The sequence below is a fragment of the Arachis ipaensis genome, chromosome B05, assembly GCF_000816755.2.
Source record: "Arachis ipaensis cultivar K30076 chromosome B05, Araip1.1, whole genome shotgun sequence".
In the NCBI taxonomy this organism is placed as follows: Eukaryota; Viridiplantae; Streptophyta; class Magnoliopsida; order Fabales; family Fabaceae; genus Arachis; species Arachis ipaensis.
In genome coordinates, this window is record NC_029789.2 from 90,142,923 (window position 1) to 90,151,989 (window position 9,067).

Here is a 9,067-nt window from a genome sequence, read left to right on the forward strand (position 1 = left end):
CTCCTCGGCATACTCTCTGTTGACATCTTCCTCTTCCATCTCGTCTGAAAAACGATAATCAAGTTAAACAGTCTTCTAAAATTAAAATCAAAATGAATACACAGTATGCGCGCACACACACACAAACAACAAAAAATGAGGATACATCAATGAGGAAGATTTAGCAGCATTAACACCAAAGTTGGTGAACCTGGTTCATTAGGATTTTCTCTCTTTCACTACAATTAAATGGAATAGTGTTCTTAGTTCTTAATCAGTAACATAGGCTTTCTTAGCTGGACTATGTGGAAGACTAGAAACCAGTTCATAGTTCAAAATATAGAAATTAATCCAGCAACAACAATTATCTGAGCAATTAAGCATTGTGAATCAGAAACCTTGCCTTTTGTTCGTTTATGCCTTGAATCAGGTGCACAGCCTTGTGTGATAACATGCCAAATCCACTTGAACAGTTTCAATACTAAAAATTGATTAAAAATGTTAAAATAGACTCAGACTTTGTATTTGGTATGATAATAACTATAGTAATTCATATATTAAACACTGTGGTTTACTAATTGTATGCGAAAGTAATTACAATTAAAGAATAAAACTGCTAGTTTATGCATACAGGTTTTCTAAATTTCACGAAACAAAAGCAGAAAAAATAAATCAATTACTCTATTGTAAGCAGCCTGTAAATGATTCGCAAGCAGATCAATGGTGTCTCGCTTAAGAAACTTCTTTGCTGAATTTCACTTTCTCCTTATCACATTGATCCGATTCCTTGATTGTTTAATCAACGATTTGCTGAAAAACAAAAGAAGATAAACTGCAAAATTGAAAATCAAAATCTGCATAATTACAATCAATGAAAGGTATTATGAAGGAAGAAAAAAAGCAGAGAAATCAAAATGCAGAACTATTTCACAATGAATTCCCAATCAAAGAGGCCGTCAAAAATTTTGGAAGATCTAATTTGGTGGCGCGAGGGGATGAGAAACAACGACGAGATAAACGATAGCTGCAGAAGATGAAGGGTGACAAGAGATTATGGTTCATCATTCACATCGCTCACATTTTCTCATACGCAGCAACACTAATCACTCTTTCATCTGGTGCAATCGATCTAAAACCTCTGCGTCGGGCTTCCATGCCATAACAGATCTAAAAATCTTGGAGAAGAAGACGCGTTACTCAGAGAGAGAGAGAGAGAGAGAGAAGAGGTAATTAACGCATCCTAGAGAAGAAAAAGAGAAATGAGAACGCAGATCGCATCAATGGAAGCTATGAACTCTGAAGAGGCATCACCGGAGGAGAAAACTCACTCTCGCGTACTCTACTTGCTAAGCTAGGTTTGCATAAATGAGATTTTTCCTTAATTAATAAAAGAATATATCGGCCAAAATCACAAAAACTGCCATACTCAAAAAGGAAGTTATGGCAACAATATCTACCGCCGAAAATAAAGAAAATTATGGCAGTTATAAAGAACCGCCCTAATAAAAATGTCGTTTTAAACCAGTTTTTTTTGTAGTGAGTACTCTAAATATCTACAAGAAACATAATAAAAAGAAACAAAAATAAAGTGTGAAGTGTTCAGAAAAGAAAGTTTACTCCCCAAAATGACGAATCCTCCCCCACACTTAAGCATTGCACGGTCCTCCGTACACGAACAAAATCCGGGAAGAATGTCTCTAAGTTCCTCGACATTCGGTTGGTGGATGCGAGGGTTAGGGTTGTGTGGAAATCGCCAAGTTCAAAGTATTTTCAGCATCTCCATCCTTAGTGTCATTTTCCTCTCTCGGCTCCTTACCTCCACGTCTCATCCTCAAACAGAATGGATAAAGTATAATTAAGAATCATAGGGCAAGTGGCACAAAAAGTTAACGGAGTAAGCAAATAAGCATCTAATTGAGGAATTTTGCATAGTTGTGTGGTATGATAAAAATGGATTAGCCATGTGTGTATTCCAAGTGTGCACGCGGTTAGAATACACACAACGGCCGGTAAAAATGGCATCCACACAATCACAAGTAATAATAAGTTCCTCAATTAAATGGCGTAAGATGTAACTAAGAGATGAGCATCAATTAAGCAGAAGCAAGCTTAGGCAATTGGAACAAGAGTGAATTGAATTTAGGAAATATTGGATATTGAAGGTGTGCAAATGAAAGAGCAAAATTGATATATAAAATAGCACAACAACAATAACCAATGCAATGAGGAAAATAAAATTGCTTATTCATCCTTAGGAATAATAAAATAATCACATGGTTAAGGTGTTTGTTATAAAAAGGTGACAAACTTGATAGAATCAAGTTAAGCCAACTCAAACAAATGCAAAGCATTAACAAGGAACAAGGACCTTGTGATGTGATTATATTGACTTAAAATCCATGGTGAACAAGCAATTCAATTCAATTCACTAAATTCCATGTGCACTCATAAATGTTTCACCTAATATGTAACCAAATGTAAATGTGCAAATCCAATTAGGTGATAGTAATTTAAGGCAAAGTATAAGTGCATTGATGAAATTCAATCAACAAGCAACCCAATCAATCAACAAGCAAACACTTGCAACTTATTTAATTACTAAGATAAAAAATGAAATGCAAAGAAAACTAAGTAAAACAAGTAGAAAAACATGGAAAAAGCAAAGTAGGGGAGTGATGGAGGGGGTGGAAGTGTGTTAGGGCTTACAGAAAAGTGTGCGCGCACACGGAAGACTTTTTTTTAGGGAAGGATCATGTGTGCGTTCGCACACAGGTCCGTGCGCGCACACAGAATCTAAAAGGGGGCAGGGGTTGGTATGCGAAATTGTTACTCAGGTTGTGAATTATTGTTCGAAATTGATTCCCTGGCGATGGCACCAAAAACGGATGCACAGAACCATAGTCTAAACATATCTTCACAACTTCGCATAACTAACCAGCAAGTGCACTGGGTCGTCCAAGTAATAAACCTTACGTGAGTAAGGGTCGATCCCACGGAGATTGTTGGTATGAAGCAAGCTATGGTCACCTTGTAAATCTCAGTCAGGTGGATATAAAATAGTTATGGAGTTTTCGAAATTAATACTAAAATAAGGATAGAAATACTTATGTAAATCATTGGTGAGAATTTCAGATAAGCGTATGGAGATGCATTCATTCCTCTGAACCTCTGCTTTCCTGCTGTCTTCATCCAATCTGTCTTACTCCTTTCTATGGCTGGCTTTATGTAAGGATGTCACCGGTGCCAATGGCTACTTTCAATCCTCTCGGGAAAATGGTCCAAATGCTCTGTCACAACACGGCTAATCGTCTGGAGGCATCACCCTTGTCATTGGTTGCATCCTATTCCTCTCTGTGAAAATGGTCCGATGCGCTGTCACTGCATGGCTAATCAACTTGGAGGTTCTCGATCATACTGGAATAGAATTTACTATCCTTATGCATCTGTCACTACGCCCAGCACTCGCAAGTTTGGAGTTCATCACAGTCATTCAATCCCAGAGTCCTACTCGGAATACCACGGACAAGGTTTAGACTTTCCGGGCTCTCATGAATGCCGCCATCAATCTAGCTTATACCACGAAGATTCTGATTAAGAGATCTAAGAGATACTCATTCAATCTAATGTAGAACGGAAGTAGTTGTCAGGCACGCGTTCATAGGGAATGATGATGATTGTCACGTTCATCACATTCAGGTTGAAGTGCGAATGAATATCTTAGAAGCAAAATAAGATGAATTGAATAGAAAACAGTAGTACTTTGCATTAATCTTTGAGGAACAGCAAAGCTCCACACCTTAATCTATGGAGTGCAGAAACTCTACCGTTGAAAATATATAAGTAATGAAGGTCCAGGCATGGCCGAATGGCCAGCCCCCAAACGTGATCAATAGATCAAAAGATAATCCAAAGATGTCTAATACAATAGTAAAAGGTCCTATTTATAATAAACTAGCTACTAGGGTTTACAGAAGTAAGTAATTGATGCATAAATCTACTTCCGGGGCCCACTTGGTGTGTTCTTGGGCTGAGCTTGAAGTCTACACATGGAGAGGTCATTCTTGGAGTTGAACGCCAGCTTTTGTGCCAGTTTGGACGTTGAACTCCACTTTGCAACTTGTTTCTGGCGCTGGATGCCAGAATTGGGCAGAGAGCTGGCGTTGAACGCCAGTTTGCGTCGTCTAAACTTGGTCAAAGTATGAACTATTATATATTTCTGGAAATCCCTGGATGTCTACTTTCCAATGCAATTGGAAGCGTGCCAGTTTGAGTTCTGTAGCTCCAGAAAATCCATTTTGAGTGCAGGGAGGTCAGAATCCAACAGCATCAGCAGTCCTTCTTCAACCTCTGAATCTGATTTTTGCTCAAGTCCCTCAATTTCAGCCAGAAAATACCTGAAATCACAGAAAAACACACAAACTCATAGTAAAGTCTCAACCTCACATTTTCCGGACTAAAATCCTAGTATTTCCCCCGAACCATTGTAACATAGTTCTTTGGATCCAGGTTCTTACTTTGATCATGATTCTTGGTGATCCATGCATTGGCATAGAACTCTTGAACCATTAGGATGCCGACTTGTTGGATGAGATTTGTTAGAACTTCCCAACCTCTTCTTTGAATTTCATGTCGGATCTCTGGATACTCATTTCTTTTGAGTTTGAAAGGGACCTCGGGGATCACCTTCTTCTTGGCCACAACATCATAGAAGTGGTCTTGATGAGCTTTGGAGATGAATCTTTCCATCTCCCATGACTCGGAGGTGGAAGTTTTTGTCTTCCCTTTCCCTTTTCTAGAGGATTCTCCGGTCTTAGGTGCCATCAATGGTAATGGAAAAACAAAAAGCTTATGCTTTTACCACACCAAACTTAGAATATTTCTCGTCCTCGAGCAAGAAAATAAAGAATTGATGAAGAAGAAGAAGAAAATATGGAGGAGAGGGGGAGATGTGTTTTCGGTCAAGAATAGAAGAGAGGGTTGTGTTGTGTGAAAATGAAGAAGAATGGGGGGCTATATATAAGGAAGGGAGGGGGGTAAGTTCAGCCATTTAGGGGGGTTTGGATGGAAAATTGATTTTGAATTTTGAAGGTAGGTGGAGTTTATTGGGTAGTTTTATGGGGAAGAGTGGGTGATTGTGAGTGGTGAAGGGTTAATAGGGAAGAGGGATGGAGGTGATAGGTGAAGGGTGTTGGGGAAGAGTGTTTATTGGGAATAGAGGGTGATTGAGAAGAGAGAAGAGAGTGAGTAGAGGTAGGTGGGGATCCTGTGGGGTCCACAGATCCTGAGATGATCCCGTGGGGTCCACAGATCCTGAGGTGTTCAAGGATTTACAACCTTGCACCAAATTAGGCATGTAAAATGCCCTTGCACACAACTCTGGGCGTTCAGCGCCAGGTTGGTGCCCATTTTGGGCGTTCAACACCCATTTGTTGCCCATTTCTGGCGTTGAACGCCAGAACCATGCTTGGTCTGGGCGTTCAGTGCCCAGATGCTGCCCATTTTGGGCGTTCAGCGCCCAGATACTGCCCATTTTGGGCGTTCAGCGCCAGAACCATGCTCTGTTCTGGCGTTGAACGCCAGACAGGTGCTTCCTCCAGGGTGTGATTTTTCTTCCACTGTTTTTGATTCCGTTTTCAACTTTTTATATTTATTTTGTGACTCCTCATGATCATGAACCTAAGAAAACATGAAAAACAAAAATAAAATTAGATTAATAAACATTGGGTTGCCTCCCAACAAGCGCTTCTTTAATGTCAATAGCTTGACAGTAGGCTCTCATGGAGCCTCACAGATGTGCAGAGCTTTGTTGAGACCTCCCAACACCAAACTTGGAGTTTGGATATGGGGGTTTGACACCAAACTTAGAGTTTGGTTGTGGCCTCCCAACACCAAACTTAGAGTTTGACTGTGGGGGCTTTGGTTGACTCTGCTTTGAGAGAAGCTTTTTCTGCTTCCTCTCCATGGATGCAGAGAGAGATCCTTGAGTTTAAACACAAGGTTGTCCTTATTTAATTGAAGGATCAATTCTCCTCTGTCCACATCAATCACAGCTCTTGCTGTGGCTAGGATGATGGATTCATCCTCTTCCTTTCCAGTATCCAAGACTATGAAATCAGTAGGGATGCAAAGGCCTTCAACCTTTACTAACACGTCCTCTACTTGTCCATAAGCCTGTTTTCTTGAATTGTCTGCCATTTCTAGTGAGATTTTAGCAGCTTGCACCCCATAGATTCCCAGTTTTTCTATTACAGAGAGGGGCATGAAGTTTATCCCTGAACCAAGGTCACACAGAGCCTTAAAGATCATGGTGCCTATGGTACAAGGTATTAAGAACTTACCAGGATCCTGTTTCTTCTGAGGCAATGTCAGTTGATCCAGATCACTTAGTTCATTGGTGAACAAGGGAGGTTCATCTTCCCAAGTTTCAATACCAAATAATTTGGCATTCAGCTTCATGATTGCACCAAGGAACTGGGCAGCTTGCTCTTCAGTAACATCCTCATTCTCTTCAGAAGAAGAATACTCATCAGAGCTCATGAATGGCATAAGGAGGTTCAATGGAATCTCTATGGTCTCTAGATGAGTCTCTGATTCCTTTGGTTCCTCAGAGGGTAGCTCCTTATTGATCACTGGATGTCCCAGGAGGTATTCCTCACTGGGATTCACGTCCTCTCCTTCCTTCACAGATTCGGCCATGGTGATTAATTCAATGGCCTTGCACTCTCCTTTTGGATTTTCTTCTGTATTGCTTGGGAGAGTACTAGGAGGGATTTCAGTGATCCTTTTACTCAGCTGGCCCACTTGTGCCTCCAAATTTCTAATGGAGGACCTTGTTTCATTCATGAAACTTACAGTGGCTTTAGATAGATCAGAGACTAAGTTTGCTAAATTAGAGGTATTTTGTTCAGAGTTCTCTGTCTGTTGCTGAGTGGAATTGGAATTTGGTGCAGTAAAGTCACCAAGCATCCTCCTTGCATTATTGTTGTTGGGTTCGGCTGCCATCTCCTTTACTTGTTCAAAATTTTCAATAAGGTTGGTTCTGGATTGTTGTAATTTAGCTTCTCTTAGTTTCCTCTTCAGAGTCCTTTCAGGTTCTGGATCAGTTTCAACAAAAATGCCTTTTTCCTTGTTCCTGCTCATAAGAAAGAGAAGAGAACAAGAAAAGAAGAGGAATCCTCTATGTTACAGTGAAGAGGTTCCTTATTGTTAGTAGAAGAAGAAAAGGAATAGGGGTGAAGAAAAAAAATGACGAATCCAAACACAAGGGTAAGGATAGGAGCAGTGATGTGAGATGAAGAGAAGTGTTAGTAGATGAATAAATAAATAGAAGGAGATGAGAGGAGGAGAGAATTTTCGAAAATAATTTTTGAAAAAGAGTTAGTGATTTTCGAAAATAGTTTTTGAAAAAAGGTTAGTAGTTTTCGAAAATTAAAATCAAAAATTAAAATAATTAGTTAATAAAAAAGAAATTTTGAAAAAGAGGGAAGATATTTTCGAAAATGAGAGAGAGAGAGTTAGTTGGGTAGTTTTGAAAAAGATAGGAAACAAACAAAAAGTTAGTTAGTTAGTTGAAACAAATTTGAAAATCAATTTTGAAAAGATAAGAAGATAGAAAGTTAGAAAAGATATTTTGAAATCAAATTTTTGAAAAAGATAAGATGAAAAGATATTTTTGAAAAGATATGATTGAAATTAGTTTTCAAAAAGATTTGATTTTTAAAATCACAATTAATGACTTGATTCACAAGAGATCACAAGATATGATTCTAGAACTTAAAGTTTGAATCTTTCTTAACAAGCAAGTAACAAACTTGAAATTTTTGAATCAAAACATTAATTGATGATGTTATTTTCGAAAATTATGTGATAAAGATAAGAAAAACATTTTTGAAAAATATTTTTAAAATTTTCGAAAGTAACTAAGAAAAATGAAAAAGATTTGATTTTTGAAAAAGATTTTGAAAAAGATAAGATTTTTAAATTGAAAATTTAATTTAACTCATAAAAACAACTAGATTTTAAAAAAAATTTTGAAAATGTCAAATCTAATTTTCGAAATTTTAAGAGAGAAAAAGGGAAAGATATTTTTTTTATTTTTGAATTTTTATGATGAGAGAAAAAAACATGAAAATTATGCAATGCATGAAAATTTTTAGATCAAAACAATGGATGTATGCAAGAATGCTATGAATGTCAAGATGAACACCAAGAACACTTTGAATGTCAAGATGAACACCAAGAACATATTTTTGAAAAAATTTTATTGCAAAGAAAACATGCATGACACCAAACTTAGAAATCTTTAATGCTTAGGCACTAAGAATTCAAGAATGCATATGAAAAACACCATACAACACAAAACAAAAAAAATCATCAAGATCAAACAAGAAGCCTTACCAAGAACAACTTGAAGATCATGAAGAACACTATGAATGCATGAATTTTCGAAAAATGCAAGATGAGTACGCAATTGACACCAAACTTATAACATGACACATGATTCAAACAAGAAACACAAAAATATTTTTGATTTTTATGATTTTCTAATTAATTTTTTTTTTGGATTTTTTTTTGTATTTTCTTTTAATATTTTTCGAAAATCATTTTGAAAAAGAAAAATAAGGATTCCAAAATTTTTAATATGAATTCCAGGAATCTTATGCTCTTTAGTCTAAAGCTCCAATCAAAGGGTCAGGCATGGCTTAATAGCCAGCCAAGCTTTAGTATGCTATTACATGCATCAGCTAATTTGCTAAGAAAGACAAAGAACCTCTTCTCTTGAGTATAAGTGAAACCTCAGTCCAAAAGAATTTAGACATGGCTTTACAGCCAACTAGGCTTCAACAAGCTTTATGAAACACTAGAATTCATTTTTAAAAATTCTGAAGAAAAATATATTTTTGAAAACATTTTTATTTTAAAATTTTTTTTTCGAAAACAAAGGAGAAATTTTTGAAAGATTTTTTGAAAAATTTTTGAAAACTTTTTGAAAAGAAAACGAAAAGAAAGTTACCCAATCTGAGCAACAAGATGAACCGTCAGTTGTCCAAACTCGAACAATCCCCGGCAACGGCGCCAAAAACTTGGT